Below are 17,597 nucleotides of genomic sequence, written 5' to 3'. Positions count from 1 at the left end.
AAGGATCTTTAATGGGCATGTTTACAACATGATCCTTACAAGTTCAAGTTAGAGCAGTTTGCCACTAATGATTTATCCTTGCAGAAGTCTATTGATGTTAAATACAGTGTTTCTACGAATTCAGTGGTAAAGTTCTTGGTCTATTTTGGAATAGAGAAGTAGATTCTCTATCTACCAGACCCTTTAATCTTGATGTAGATGGTAAACTAAGAGGGATATCTTACGCTCTATAGACTCCCAATTCGACTTGTATAACTTTAATGGTCCAATGCTTAACCGCAGTAGGCTATTTATGAACTCTCAGTGTAACAATTAGTTGGGTTAGGATGATGTTCTGGATAAAGAACTGCAGAGACAGTGGAAGAACATTGCTAAGCAAGCTAATGCTTCCTCAGCAGTGAGTGTCCCAAGGTTTATTGAAAGCAGAAGTGACTGCTCCAGTTTGTTAGCTTTTGCTGATATTAGTAAATTTATTTTTGAAGTTGTGATTTTTATTTAAAAACATTTAAACTGGTTCCATAAGCTTCGTTATGGCAAAGAACCGCATTAATGGAAAGAATTTTAATGCTAAAAGTATTCCTTCTCTCGACCTCCAGGGTATTGCTTTGGCTGCTGAGTTCCTGGTTGACTTGTATGAGGAATTATCAGGTCACACTTGTGTTAACTCTATCAGAATAGTCGATTTGCAGCTATATTCGGACAGTTTGGTGGCTTTATCCTGGATTCATTCCTATTCCATAAAACTTGATAAATTACAGAAAGTTTCTGTTTTTTTGTCAAGAACAGATTGCTGGACATCAATGAAATTTGTAAAAAGCATCCCATTACATTTAGCTTTATTTCTGGGGCGGATAATCCGGCTGATTGCATTACTCGTTGTCTGTCGTACAAGCAGCTGATGAGAGCAAATTACTTCTCAGGTCCTGAGTTCCTGAAGAATAACCTTAGGACGGAAGCTAGTAGAGAAGACACTTTAGTCTTTACTGTTCCTAACCCTGATATATCAACAAGTCCATTTGGGGAAACAGATGATCATTATGTGCAGACTCTGTGTAGAGTTTGATTTTCAGAAACTTATCCTTACTTACAGAGCTGCGTTAACATATGTTAATAAATTGAAACTTAAAATTAAATCCAAGCATCCTGATAAGTTTGCTGATTTGAATGTTTATAATTCTGGACATAATTATTTCGCAGATGCCAGCCGTGGCATATTGTTGAAGGACCAAAGATACCATTAAATTCCCAGAAGTATTGAAGTAAAGTATTTTGATTCCAGCAAACGTTTACTTAAAGATTTACCCAAGATCATTACAACTTAACCTTTATATTGATAAGGAAGGGCTCATGAGAGTACGAAGCAAACTGGACAAATTAAAGGACAGGAGATACAGGTTTCCCATTTTACTTTTTAAAGATAGTCCACTAAGTTAGTTATTGAGAATTATCATGAGAGATTTGCACAGGTAGGATGCTATTCCATGCTGTCTGAATTTAGAGAAACCTTCTGGATACCCTGCTATTTTTCAACTGTCAAAATGTTTTTAAAAACCTGTGTATCCTGTAGACGTTTCAGTAAGATAACAATTAAGGTAAACCAAAATTCCTATCGTGATTTTACGGTAAATCCCCCGGAGATCTCCTATAAAGCCACATTTGTTGACTATATGGGTCCATTCTATGTACATTCAAATAACCAGAAGATTAAAGTTTGGCTGTTTTGTATCACGTGTACATGGAGTAGGGCCATAAATTTAAAACTATGTATGAATATGACCGTTAACGAATATCTAAGAGCTTTTCAACTTCATTGCTTTAAATATGGTATACCAGAATTGTGCATTTCGGATATAAATACCTAGGTAGTTGCTGGTGCTAATGTTATCCTGGAGCTTTTGAAGGATCCTGATGTTAATTCATATTTTGAAGAGAATAGTATAAAATCTATTCAGTTTCATCAGTTCTTTTATGGAAATAGTGCTTTGGGATCTATGGTGGAAAGTTGCGTAAAGTTGACTAAGAAACTAATATATGGTGCAATTCGAAATAATATGTTGGAGATTAGAGTCTTTGAATTTCTGATAGGTCACACAATACATATGGTTAATAGAAGACCCATAGCTTTTAAGGAAGCCTTGCTGGAAAATGACTTGAGTACTACTTTTCCTGAGCCATAATTCCTGAGAGTTTATTAATGGGATATGATTTAGTCCCTGTCAATGTTATTCCACCACTACAACAATCTCCTAACTTGAAGTCAAATAACTTTTCACTTGAGTTAACTGACAGAGTAAGAGATAATTTTCGAAACTTCGTAATGTTAGACAGAACTTGTTAGAGATATACCATTCAGAATTTAGTACTTCACTCTTACAGCAAGCCGTTATTGTGAAAGATCGTTATAACCCAGTCAAGCACTCTGGTATAATGAAGAATAATATTGTTCTGATTAAGGAACCTTTCAGTAAGGCCGCCCAATATCCTATGGCAATTGTTGGAGAAACATTGACCAATGAATTAGGAGAAGTTACTGGAGCAGTCTTATGTAAAAGAAAAACTCGGGAAATAAGTAAGAGACATGCGTCTAATTTAATTTTTCTTTTAAGGCCTATGAAGGGGCATGATGAGGTCCGGGATGAAACTACCTATTCGGAGTCTCCTAAGTGTAATCTACTTAAGAGAGAAGCTGCAAAAAACAGCACACAGAAAATTCGTCAAATCTTAAATGATGAAATCGGATATTAGCATGTATTTTTTTCTGTATTTTATGTGATTGCTTTTTGGCTTATTTAATTTATACATTCAATCATATTCAGGTTCATATATAATTGAATGTTTTTGGGGGAATGTAGAAAATAAGATATAATATATATCTTATAAGTTTCTTATATACATTTTTTTATTTAAAAAGATCTCTTCATCAATGTTTAATTCTTTTAAGTACATAGTCCTTATTGGTAACGAAGCAGTTGTGTGTTAACAATTAGAGATTTAACTTCCCCGGTAGTTTTGTCGTTTAACGACTTTTGAATCATTCAAGAACTTCAAGTGAAGTAAACAGAATTTTCTTCGAGGATTATTTGTTAACTTTCGGCAGTTGTTTCCCACACATCAATAACTCACTACTTTCCTTACCACGGCTCGTGCTTAATTCTGGGAAACCTTTAGAAACTTTTACAGTGAGCTATGTTATGGATCTTCTTCTCTGCTAACATGGAAGGATAAGAATTGAGTCTACATTTCTGAACCACGGAACGACAGCGGGCGACATGGTTCTCCGCCCTTTACCAGCTATTCCCAGTACTCTACAGCTGTGGTCGGCATGATCTAATATCGACGGGGAACTCTTCAGACACTTTAAGACGTTCGATTACTTTGAGGTTGGTCTCATTTTGTGTTGGCATACATCAGTTGAGTTGTTGAAGTAACTTTTCTTGACGTCCGTATCATTAGTCCCCTAAATTAAAATATGCATTTTACTGCCATTATTGAGTTTTTAGAAATCTTTTTATAGATTATCCTGTTTTATTTCATGACGGCATATTCTTCTTATAAAGGTTTAACTTTAATCCATAGAGATTGATTTATCAGAAGTTTAGTTTCTAAGAGTTATGTGGTCTGAATCTGTATTTGTAGGGCTGTCTATAATATGGATTTCGTTATATTTATGGTAGTGAATTTTGGATAGATTGTGAGAGATTCAAGACGAGGGGACATGGGGCCCAGTGCCATGGACACCGCATCTGGGTGGCATCATTAATTTTTCAATGGTGTCATTATTGAGACACTGTTGTGATTATAAAAATAAATGTGTTTAAATTTTAGCTACTCTATTCATTGTCTCATTAAAGTTTATTTATATATATTACTCCTTTTTTTTTAATAAAAAGCAAGATTATTAACAATAACTGCAGGTCTGGTACTACCTGGTGGATCGTGGTCTTGCAATGCAAAGAATGATCAGGATTATGAGTAGTTTCACAAAGATTGCAAAGTAAGCTAGTCGAACTGCTGCGCCATATAACTGGTAATATAATGATATATCTTAAGAACTTCACTCATGATTCTAAAGATGAGAAAAATGAAAGATAAATCCACACAAAAATCTACTCAATGTTTCTTGAAATGTATTCAACGGAGCTGTACTAAATCATTGTAAGGCATCACCCAGTCTGAAAAAAAAACTATATACGAGAGACTGGAAAGTAGGTCTCTGTGAGTTTGTGATTATGAATAAAAGGGTAAAGGTTAACATGAGTGGAATAAAAAAAGAAAAATTTACATAAAAGAGGGAAGGGAGAGGGGCTATGGAAGCATAATAAAGTCAAATGGCGATGTCGTTTACCGTAATTATTCTAGTGACAGATTTTTAATTAAGCAAAAAGTTTGTAATTACGTTTTTAATCATAGAGATAACATTGGAACAGGAGGAAGCGTTTATTCAACATATAATCGCACGGGGGTCAATAAAGCTTTTAAAATAAGTGCTTTGAAAGCATGATATTCATCAGTCGTTTTATGATGACTATTGGTGATTTATTCATATTGATTTTCTCATCCATTTTAAATTTCGTATGATGAAAGCTTTATAAATGAAATTATGAATTGGTGGCAATCTTTTTTGACTGATATTTTTTTAAGGTCTCTCGGTACAAATACCACAGAAAATGTTTTCCAGTAGAAGTTAAGATATTAGCATGTTAACGTTATGTTACCCAGGCCTATAGTTCAACCGGCAGACGCCTTACTTTGTACTAACACAAATTGTAGAAATGACCAACACAGTAGGGATCTGAATTAATTCTATTCGAACATAATGTCCCCTATGCTTGCTTCGGACAGGACTGCCTATAGATTTCGTCATGGTAATTTTCGCAATATACCTGGATGGAATGACTTGGTTAAAGATCTGTATACATACTCACGAGAAATGTTCTTACTGCAGAGGCAAAATGGTAGCCCGAGGGAAGGACACATTGCGTTACTAATGAGGCAGGCGAGAGCGCAGTTCAAACTTGCTCTTAAGCACTGCAGGTTAAATGGAAAAGTCCTTAAATCCCAAAACTAAAAAGCTATCACAGAGAGTGGGGGAAGCAGTCGGAGACGAAGCTATCTCAAGTATGTGGGGCGATTAATTCAACAATATCCTAAATTGCATAAATGATCAAGATTCCCGAAGGGATGTAGATAACCTCCTTACTGACAACATTCATTTTCATTTTGCAGACCGTATTACGCCAGGTAATATCGGCGATGCCATAAACAGCCTACCTAATAATAAATCGCCCGGCTGTGATGGTCCTCCCGCAGAGGCTTTCAAATTCTGCCATCCGATAATTTACATTTTGCAGCTGCCCTATTCAATGCGTGCATATTTCACCAGTTTCTTCCAGACTCCCTACTCTTAGTTCACTTGATACCATTATTCAAAAACAAGCTAAAGGATACAGCTGACCCTGGCAACTACCGGCCGATTACAATCACAATGATCGCATCGAAGATACTTGAGTCGGATCTTCTAGTGAGACTTCTCCCCTTTCTACACACCACTGACAACCAGTTCGGGTTTAAAGCAAACCACTCAACCGACACCTGCATCTACATACTGAAAGAATTGCTGAACTATTACCTATCATCAGCCTCTCCTGTTTTCCTTTGTTTTGTAGATGTGAGAAAAGCATTTGACAGAGTAAACTACCTGAAGCTCTTCCTGGAGCTGCATAAAAGGGGCACACCCCTATATCTAATTGGCATTTTACATTGCTGGTTCTCCGCACAGCAATTCTATGTCAAATTTTAAGAAAGATGGTAAAATGAGGCCTTTGTCCCGTAAAGGACTTAATCTCTGTATTGACAAGATGTCATCTACAGATTTTGTCATTATTATATTTATTGCTGATATTTTACTTTTTCAGTATTACTGTGAATACTATCAAGTTAAAGTTTTTCTACATTCAGTTGTCGTATTTAGACCTCTGGACCTGACTTCTCTAACCACCTAAGGTCTCTAGTTGAAATTTAAGTTATATAATCTGTGCACTAACTTTTACAACTCTCAATGCATTTTTTTCTTACCAATATCATTACTTTTATGCTACCTCATTACTTTTATGCTACCTCAGCTATTTTGCGGATAAGTGCCGATTATTCATTTTTTTATTATGTTGTCTCATGTATCTAGATTATGTTACTGTCTGTATTTTGTATATTTCATTTATATAGCCCTGAGCTGAAATAAAGGATATTATTTAATATTATTTTATTTTTTTTTTTTTTTTTATTTTTTTTTTTTTTTTTTTTTTTTTTTGCTCTATCACAGTCCTCCAATTCGACTGGGTGGTATTTATAGTGTGGGGTTCCAGGTTGCATCCTGCCTCCTTAGGAGTCCATCACTTTTCTTACTATGTGTGCCGTTTCTATGATCTCACTCTTCTGTATGAGTCCTGGAGCTACTTCAGCTCTAGTTGATCGTGCCTAGTGCTCCTATGATTACGGGTACGATTTCCACTGGCATATCCCATATCCTTCTTATTTCTATTTTCAGATCTTGATACTTATCCATTTTTTTCCCTCGTTCATATTATTATTATTATTATTATTATTATTATTATTATTATTATTATTATTATTATTATTATTATTATTATTAATTATTATTATTATTATTATTATTATTATTATTATTATTATACTTCAATGAATTGTAATAATTTCGCTTACCAAATGACCCAAATAAATTCAGTGCATAATATTTAATATTTGTAGCTTGATGGAAGATCTTTTAGGAATTGTATCTCAGGAACTTATGATGAATCAGTAGAAAAAACATATTACTATTAACATTAGACGTATTAGGGCAAGTGTAAATGAAGGCAAATTGATATACTAATCAGGTCATTAATATAAAGTAACTTAGTCCATTTTTAATCTGAAAAGAAAGTCTAGAATGACTGCTTAGTAATACATGTCTCAAATAAAAATTTCAAAATAAATTCTCTCTCTCTCTCTCTCTCTCTCTCTCTCTCTATCTCTCTCTCTCGATCTTTTAAAAATGTGAGTGATATAGGGTTATTTTAGTGAGCAAGTAAAGGCGTTAATGAACACGCCCAAAAATATTGAGATACATTAGATATCAGTTCATAAAGATACTGATGTAAAAGTTTCACAAACAAAAGCCTTAGATTTCAGTGTTCGGTGTTAGTTTTCAAAGTAAATAGCTTTATTTTTCGGAACGTCATAGGTTTTTACTTTGCTGTCGGGTTTTCTCTTATCTATCCATCTACCCCAATGGCATTAAAAAAAATCACGATGCTTCCTTGTCCGGATTCATAACTTCATTATCATGAAGATTTTTTTTATCGTCCTACGTTATTTAATGAGAACATTTTCTCAGACTTCCCTGCCAAGGGTAACAGAGAAACCTCTACACAAAAAAGGTGAGACTAAAAAACAAATAAATAAATAAGTAAATAAATAAACGAATAAAGTTAATTAACAAGAAACTCTTCAAATAAAAGATGCAAGCGAAGAGACGGTTTCTGAAGGGAATGCATTCCTTTTTCATTGTACTGTTTATTCTAAAGACCTTTTATATGTGGTTCATAAAAGAAAAACATTTGTAAATGAAGAATTTCATTTAAATAAAAGAATGCTTATGGAAGTGACTTTTGAGGGAGGAAGATGGGAAAATAAGATGTTGAAGAATTAAAAGATTCCGAAGGTTGATGGGGATTTTAAGTGAAATATTGTCGGTCATTGGAAAGGAATGATTTGAGTGACTAGATGGGATATCTGCCACGGTTGTATATCTGGATGAATGTAAAGAGTAATAGGACAAAATAAAAGGAATGACCTTTCCATTCTATAAGAGAGAAATGATGAGAAAAAAGTGATAGCTTAATTATCTGGGCAAAATATAAGTTTACATACTTGTTGTTTATGCTTTATCATAACCACCATGGTTTCTAGTCAAGTTACCCTGTCAATGTAAATTATGTTTCATTAAAAGATCTTATGGCTAAACGACATAAACTTGCAATTTTTATCACTTATATCAGTAAATTCATTTGTAAAAACTTAATTGAGAAAATGAAGGAAAAGGACGAAGCCGGGAGATACAGCATAATAGAAACAATTCATTAGCCAAATATTGTTGGAATTTCGACCTTAGAATGAAGTTTACTGATAATCAACTTAAAAAGAAAAAAATGGGGCAATGTACAGCGCAAGGTTGTAAAGTGCATCCTGATTAACTCTGTGCCGGGGAAGTTATGTAATCCAGACTAACTCCTTGGACTGACGTAAAGCCAAATACCTGTCCTTCGTGAACTGACACCTAGGATTAACGCCCGAAGTTGTGCGTCACATGAGCAGCATAACAACAATAAACAAGGATGCTTTAGTAGACAGAAGATCAGCCAGGGACCTAATATAGATAATCTTTGTCGAAATTTTTTTATGTAGATTCACTCGTTCGTAAAGTTTAGGGATTTCAAGTGTATTTCTAACAATCTACTGAGACTTGCACGCAAGGAAAAAATTTAATTATATCCTCATTATTATTAATAATCATTAATACTATTATTAATAGAAGGAGGTAGAATCTCTCTTAAGCATGTTCTGTCAAAAATGATAGCTACATCATGCGAATTAGTTTTATATTGAGTCATAACGAAAATTGAGAAGCATCTATATAAGATTAATTCGCCCGATGCAACCATTCTTTATTATTATTATTATTATTATTATTATTATTATTATTATTATTATATTAGTATTATTATATTATTAATTATTATTATTATTATTATTATTATTATTATTGGGTAGGAGACATTTTTTCAAGCATGTCTTGTTAAAGGGTTTTGCTGCTTCAGCTGCATTGATCTTGTAGAGGTTTTCTGTTCTTCTGATAGCGGCTTTCTCGTTGTTACTAAGACTGGTGAGTAACACACCCATGTTGGGCACTGTAAAAGCAAGGATAGAGTTAGCATAAATATTTCATTTCACAGAAGTAAGTTATGAGGTGTGAACCCGTAGAGTTAGTCGAGTGGACTATGTCAAAAATTGATATTTTGAATATCTTACATATCCTGTGGCGACGTTCCGCCTAACGTCGCCGCCGCGGGCCGAATTTTGATTGGCCGACAACCGTGTGACGTCACTGCTGGTATTACTCAGGGTTTCTACTTTAGTATTGTCTTCGTTGGTGGTGTTGTCTTGCAAAGGGTGGTATTTCGCTGTAACATGATGGTATTGTCTGCGTTCGTAGTATTTGTTTTTTCTCTCATATTAGTTGGCAGCAGGAAGGCCTCTTGCATGGAATTCATCAAGGGCTTCTGCGCTTGAATATGAAGTGCTTCGGGAGCCCTCCCAATTATTTGTGTATTCTGAATAATACTATCATGGGAAATAGCTGCATTTTGGCTGGCTAATGCGTGGTTCTTGATGGCGCCCTCCTGGGCATGGCAGGAAACCCCCTTCGACAGACGCATGTTGGTCATCCCGATGTAAATGCCAGGACATCTGGGCATTGGGCATTCGAAGCGGTAGACCACGTTTATCTTTTTGAGAGGGTCTCGTGCAAGTGGGGAGGGGGTGTTTCTCATTATAAGGTCTCTAGTTCGGTTAGTCTTGTAACAAGTTCGATGCTCTTGCCCTCCTCAGTCGGGGTGATGTTCTCCATGATGATGATGATGATATTCATGGAGCCCTCATCCTCGCAAGACAACACCACCAGCGAATACAATACTAAAGTGGAAACCAGGAGTAATACCAGCAGTAACGTCATATAGCTAATGGCCCATCAAAATTTGGCCCACGGTGACGTCATGCAACCTTGTGACATCACACAGCTGTCGGTCAATCACGTAATCCCGAAGACCAACCAGGCTAATTTGTTAGTTATTTTATTGACAAAAATATACAATTATTAGTACAAATTTGTTCTAAAAGAGACATAACAAAAAATATACAAAGAAAAATACAATATCAAGTACAAATAACATAAGCCTATAAGATTATAGCTACAGCTGCGCAGGTAGCTTGATGTTAGACTCCAACAGCCAATGGGAAACCATCTCTGTGAGTTCAGCCAACCAAAATGCAGCGCTCGGAATTCCCCCGCTGAACTCCTGATACAAAAGACAAGACGTTGTCGAGCTAGATTATCTCGCATTGCACACTTGAAAGCAAGAGGAAATCCATCTAAACGCCCCCTGCACCGCACCAGCACTCAAACCACCAACTCCCCCGAGGCAACAAGTTTCAACCACTAAACAAGCATTGAAAGCAGCGCAAGTTTTGCATCACGAGAAAGACACTCACCGAGCAGCCAACACCCCAACCTACACCCAGGAGATGCAATGATACTAATTACCCAAGTAGAACTCTGTCGAATCCTCGAGAAAACCATAGTATACTCGAAAAAGAGAACAACCAAAGAAGATTGGAATGTAATATACGGTATGATTGAAGAGACCGACAAGGACTACGGCATTTCCCTCTCCGACGATCATCTTAGTCAACGGAACAACTCCGATAATCGTTAATTATTTTGATTAGCAATTATCCTGTTTCTCCAACTAAAACGTTTCCTTTTTCTCTCTCCCTTTTTAGCCGGCTTACGTCTAACGACCGAAATTTTTAAACTATCGCTCTAACTACCACTTAAACTGTTACTAATTTTTATGCTGATTTCTCTAAAACTTCAAATTCTTCGTTTTCCTCCATCGATCCCTACCACTAAAAGATCAATGCGTGTTCTCTTTCCTCGAGTAAGTTAAATATGGTATTTAATCTCCATAGAATTTCTTTTTTCCGGTTTTGTTCCGACGGTAAACATTTCATGTCTCGTCAGTACTCGCCACAATCCTTCTTTCTCTCCCACTGACGGGGGCCTTTAGGCTCAAAGAAGTTTGTAACCTCGCCTGTTAACCTTTCCTTTCACACATACCATTTCACTCGCACATTCATATGATCATAATAAATGTTCATGGTTATATCCTTAACATCATCTAAACATATAAAAATTAAATACGGTCTGCTCTATGAGCAAGAGCCCGTGCTGTTATAATGTCAGCTTAACAACAACACCAACAAACAACAACACCAACACAACAGCCACAGTCCCTTAACCCCCTTCCTCCTGAGAGGATGCCTGGAAGAGCCAGGGGAAACTTCGCGGCAGAATATTTAAGATATTCAAAATATCAATTTTTGACATATATTCTAATCGACTAACTCTACAGGGCTCACACCTCACATTCCACTTATTTCTGTGAAATGAAATATCTATACCGACTTTATCCCTGCGTTTACGATGCCTGAGAGAAGCGTGCTAAAAAAAATTATGCATTTTTCTTGGTGCTGCTTTTTTAAACTACCTTGCAGCAGAATTTAACAATCTGCTGCAAGTGACAATAGGTCATCTTGAAGGCCAAAAGTCAACAAACTGGGGCTCTTATACGTTGTAGCAGAATAAGAATAAAATACTCTCTTGTTCAGAGCTGTGGGATATTTGCCTTAAAAAAACATTAGAGTAGACATTCATAATAAAAATAACATTACAAGACTCAAAACATTTTATAGCACGAGTTGAAAAATTAGTGATTCTCAGTCCGGGAATGAACTATTACATGAAGTTTTATTAATATTTCAAAAAAAGCTGTACTGACTCAAAAGACGAGAACTAGTAAAATAACAATGTAAGCGTTAAGCCTAGTTGTTGTAGCAGGTCTCAAAAGCCATCGATTTAAGCCACTGAGGTCAGTAACTCTTAGTTAACACATTTATGAGAACTGATGTCCTACATAAAACGAAAAGTCAGAAATTGGGTGAGTGAGAGGAAACTGCACTCTAAGCACATTTATGAATACAAAGCAGGGAGGGACCACTTTTTCGTTTTGCTTGCAAGTTCATATATACAAACGCTCTAAGGTGGTATCTTGACAGCGATAATTTTGTATTAAGGAGACTGCATAGGTCTCAGAAAATACATTGTGAACATACAAAACATGTACGGATCAAGGTAGAGTCTCTCTCTCTCTCTCTCTCTCTCTCTCTCTCTCTCTCTCTCTCTCTCTCCAGACAATAGAAACACGAGGAATTTCCTCACTTAAGCAGGTTACATTCCTTTACAGACCCTCTTCTGCATCCGAATTCCAAGCCACTCATACTACTAAATATATCATATAACAATGTTTTTTATTTTTATATATATATATATATATATATATATATATATTATATATATATATATATATATATAAACATTAGCTTGTAGACTAACGTTTCCTTTTAAATATCATATATATATATATATGTATATAATATATATATATATATATATATATATATATATATATATATATATATATATTACATATATATATACTATATATATATTTTATATTTAAAAGGAAACGTTAGTCTACAAGCTTTCCGTTCTACATACTACGAAAGTAATAGGGTGCGCCAGAGATCATTCAGTTATCATTAGTCTTTAAGGAGATTAATTTTCTATTTATGCATTTAAAGCCTTATAAATATTTGATCTGTATTCAATCCGCTCACAGTCCGCCCACAGAGCACCCGGCGTTTGTATTGTCAACAAGGAAGGTTAAATATTCATTCACAGATGTGGCTGTGTATTGATTCATGTCTTTGTTGCAAAGGTGAAATAACAATTCATAAAGACAAAATCGCCTTCTTCACAACAGATTCACCTGCCTGTTAATTAATGTCAGATTCGTTTATGACCAAACCTAACCACACGTTATATCTATCTACTTATCTATCTATGTATCTATCAACCTGTATAGTTAAATGGATTATCTTTATTTCTTGTATAGTATAATTAAATAAATTACCTTTAATTCATCTAACAAAATCTTTCAATTCAAGTTAAAGATAAAATGAAATGAGTACTTTTAGAAGATAGCTGGTATAAATAAATATTCAAGTTTCACACATTTAATGATCTGAAAAATATCGCTATCTTCATTTCATTAAGGGAATGCTAATTTTCGGGGCTCCGTAACGGGGTAGTGCCGTCAGTGCACCTCATGTGGTGCACTGTAGGTATTACTCAAGGGTCTTTACAGCATCCCTTTGGGTGCTAGCTCCAACCTCTTTCATCCCTTTTACCAGACTTCCTCCGTTCATACTTTCTAACTTCCATCTGACTTTCCACCCTGTCTAACAGTTATGTTACAGCTTTCGAACCTTCCTACTGAATGACCTCATAGGTCACAGCGCATGGTCTTTAGCTTAAATCCTTTATTATATTCTATTCTAGTTTTTGCAACTTTGATAAGGCAGGGTTAACTGACATTTAGATTAAATATATTCATATTAAAGTTTTCATCATTCCACAAATAACCAAATGTCTTCCCTGAATCGTGCTTGTTCGGAATCACGTTTGGTTTATGTGGTGGAAATTTACCAGAATTCGCCATCGGCTGGGCAAATCCGTAGTGCCATTTGTATCATCAAATCGTGGGGATTAAGAATGGTTTATATTTTTTATTGTTACCCGTTACTGTTTGGGACGTCATGCGTTTATGGTAATTCCTAAACCGAGTTTAAATTGCTTCAAAAAGCAGATTTGGTAGGGTGAAAAATATTTTTCTATTTTTCACTTATTTGAAAGTAGTAAACGCACGCTGTAGAGACGGATAAAAAGAGGCAAAATGTCTGTGTTTATATGCGTGTTTGTGCGTGTTCAAAAATAGGACGTTGAAAGTTAATGCTAGCGAAAGCGAAGTGGTAACAATTCATAAAAACTGGATGATGAAGAAAAGAATGCCAATATAAAAGGTAAAAAATTGAGGTGGCTGACTTTTTGGTCTACCATAAGTAAAAATGTGGCAATATACTAGTTTTGATGGAATATGAAAAAATATTTTTGATGGAATATGAAAAAATATTTTTTATGAAAATTACATTTAAGAGAAATTAATAACGCATCAACAAATTTCGATTACCCTTGAATTATTGATGCTCGAACCAAATACTCGAATACATACACTATATATATATATATATATATATATATATATATATATATATATATATATATATATATATATATGTGTGTGTGTGTGTGTGTGTGTGTGTGTCTGTATGTGTGTGTGTGTGTGTTTGTCTGTGTGTGTTTGTATGTATATATAGTGTGTGTGCATGCGCGCGTTTGATAGTAAAATTAATGTTCAATAGCATAATATACGTACCCACTGCCAAAAGCCGGAAGTGATATAATAGCCATAAGCCAGATATTTGACACAGATCAATATTATTAGCTTCGTAAAAATATGTGCTGTTACAGATAATGTAATTCTTGATGAATAAAATTAGAGAAAATTTTTATTGAAAATAACGGCATTTTTTCTTGGGTCACATGAAATTCAAAATAACTCAATGCAGTCTCACGCCAGTCATTCTGATACATTTACCAGAGCTTAGTCATCGTAATAAACAGATGGCTGGGAAAGTTCAATATTCATAACAACGTCATGTAACTGGATACTATACGTTTGACAGACAAGGAATGTTATTTTTGCCAGACTAAAGAATATTATTAACAAGAATAATAACATAATGTGAAGGAAACGTTCAAATCCATTTAAGATAGGAACATTCCAATGATCCATTTATAAATGTTAAAAACACAAGAAGCTATATATATCCCAAGACAAGGACTTCTGAGTTTTAAGCGCCACGTCTAAACTGGTATGAAACCCGAGTCAAGGGTTTTCAACCCCTTGTGAAGGAAAAACTGTCTTCTAAATAGAGAGCGAAATTTTCCCCTTGTATCCGAATACGGTGCCTATTGTACTGCACAAAATTCTGGGAAATGGGAGAGATTTTTACTGCTAGCGTGGTGTGGAATTCCCAAAGGGTGTGTAGGCCATATCTTCTCCTAGTGTTACGGGAAAAAGCTGGCGAAAAAAAGTTATTGTATTAGGTCTTAACGTTTCAAGTGCGTCTGAAATAGAAGGGATAACAGGAGAGTTTAAGGAAAGACGTAGGATTTTTGACATTGGCTGAGGCCAATTTGAAAGTGCTGGACTTCAGGACAGGGAGAGATAAAGTGATTGCGTTTTTTTTTTTTTTTTTTCAGGAAGACTGTGGACTGGTATGGATTGTAAATGTATTAGTAATTAATAGTTCTGGAGAGCTTCAGGTATATGAGCATGTATACAGTCTTGTGAATATTTGGGTGTTGGTAATCTTTATCTTCTTTTTTTTTTTTTTTTTTTTTTTTTTTTTTTTTTTTTTTTTTTTTTACAGATTAGAAGTTTTTATGAGCCCAGATTTCTTACTTATCTACTGTTTTGAGATATTTTTGTCATTGCCACCGACACTGCTATATAGCTATTGGACTCCGACAAAACCTGATCTATTGTATGGTTGAATTATGTATGTGTATTGCATTTTGAATTATTTATGTATGCAGTAACATGTCATAAACAAACGTTGAAAACTTATCCCAAACACGTCAAATACAAGTCAGCGATTACATTTGTCCTGATTAGTGTTTCATAAGATTATCCAGCATTGGTCAAAGATTCACCCTTCACATACTCTCCAATCCGTTTGTGATATGTAAGCGACATGTTCCTATCGTGTTATTAAGACAAGTTTAACTGTAATGCAGACTCACCCTAATGATTACTATTTTATGTATTAATTTTCCCTCCGTTAGTCACCCTCTATAGTCTGTCATTTTTTTCTATAGGTGTTACTGGGGATGATTTAGCAGAAAATATTCCAACAACTAATCTTCTTGCTACTATCACCGATAACATTAAGATCAACTTTTCTGTCCTTCAGCTAATTAAAACTACTAAAGCTATTCGGGAAAAATTGTGAGCTTCATTTTAGAAATGGACATTTCCTTTTTATCAGAGCATCTTTATTTTTATGCCTTCCTTTTCTGTCCAGAAAGAGTTAATTAGCCATGAAATGGAAGCCGGAGGGAGATGCGTATTCTTTAGGAGGGCGATTTTTTAATCTACGGAGAAGTAGAAAGTGAAAGTTGACCTTATAGTTTATAAACATTAATATATCTCATCATATAAGTTTCTATATCAATAAGTTTTTTTCTGCTCTTGGTTTATTAAGCATAAGTATTGCACAGTTTTCTTTCTCCCAAACCTTATCTTTAAAAAAAAAAGTAGAACTTCAATTTAACTTTTTAGCTTTGCAGAGATTTTTTTTCAGAAACCTTGTCTTAAGAAAGAAAATGCATAGAACTTCAAGTTAAATGTTTTGAAAAATATTCCCGTCACGTTTCTTTCACTCCCTTTACCCACAATTAGACTGCATTAATCCACATGACGTAAATACATGCACATTCAAACTTTTTTTTTTTTATTCGTCGTGGTTCTTCATAATTTTTCGTGTAATCTTGGTAATGACAAATAGATACACATTTTTAATATATTACTTTCATTACTGTTCGCGTGTAGGCTATCATCTGAATTATTGTGAAGTATAAAACTTCTTGTATGATCCTAAGGTTAATGTCCCATGCTTTTGTTATTACAGTAACTTAACGTCCGGAGTAAAGTAGATATTGTTTAATTTCAAGAACTTGTAAGACTTTTATTCTACTTAAAAGTTTCCTGGACTCGCAAGAATTTTTCTTCTTTTTGAAGAAAACAAATAGAAATATCATGTAACACCCACACAAACAAGAAATGCCGTAAAGAAATCCGTATGTCTATTCTTGGAGGAAATAGGCCATTTATGAGAAGGACAAGAGAGTAAAAGATATGTTTTCTTTCGCCAATGCATACAATATTTTGATTCAATCTACAGATGTTCTGTTATTCCTATCAGATCCTTAATAGCTGCAAGGAAACCTTTGATCTTTCTTATTGTACAACCCATATATTATTCAGCTTTCGAATTGACCCCCTTCTTCTTCTTCTTCTTCTTCTTCCTTCTTCTTCTTCTTCTTCTTCCTCTTCTTCTTCTTCTTCTTCTTATCTCTCTCTCTCTCTCTCTCTCTCTCTCTCTCTCTCTCTCTCTATGACCTTTTTGAATATTGAGAATGTTTAAATTTGTTATGGGTGCATTAGGCGAGTCGAATTTTTTTAGCAGAAATAAATGAAAATTGAAATTAATGTAATGGAAGGATGATGTTAGTCATCAAAGATAAATGTGAAGGAAGATGAAAACTTTATCTTATTATATCTATTAGGCATAATGATGAAAATGATATAGTTTAGCGTTGTTGTCATTATTAAAAAGTATACAGTACAAAGAAGTGAGGAAGAATTACCATCATAAGCGAGAACTATTTTTGATTTCTAGGAGAGATAGATGTATTGATAGACTTACAGACAGACAGGTAGTAGACTCGTAACAGAAAAACTGATAGAAAGTGAAAAATAGTGAAGCTTTCCCCAAATTGAAGGTGAATAAGGTCTCAGCAAATCACCTGATACTTAAGTTTACGGTTTCACTTTTTTTCGTATGAGGCACTGATGCATTAGGGCACTTTTTATAAATAAATGTCACCTGTATATACACGCTCATCTTTATGTGTATATATATATAGTTATATATATATATATATATATATATAT

Source organism: Macrobrachium nipponense, chromosome 39 (genome assembly GCF_015104395.2).
Source record: "Macrobrachium nipponense isolate FS-2020 chromosome 39, ASM1510439v2, whole genome shotgun sequence".
NCBI lineage: Eukaryota > Metazoa > Arthropoda > Malacostraca > Decapoda > Palaemonidae > Macrobrachium > Macrobrachium nipponense.
This window is presented reverse-complemented; position numbering follows the sequence as displayed.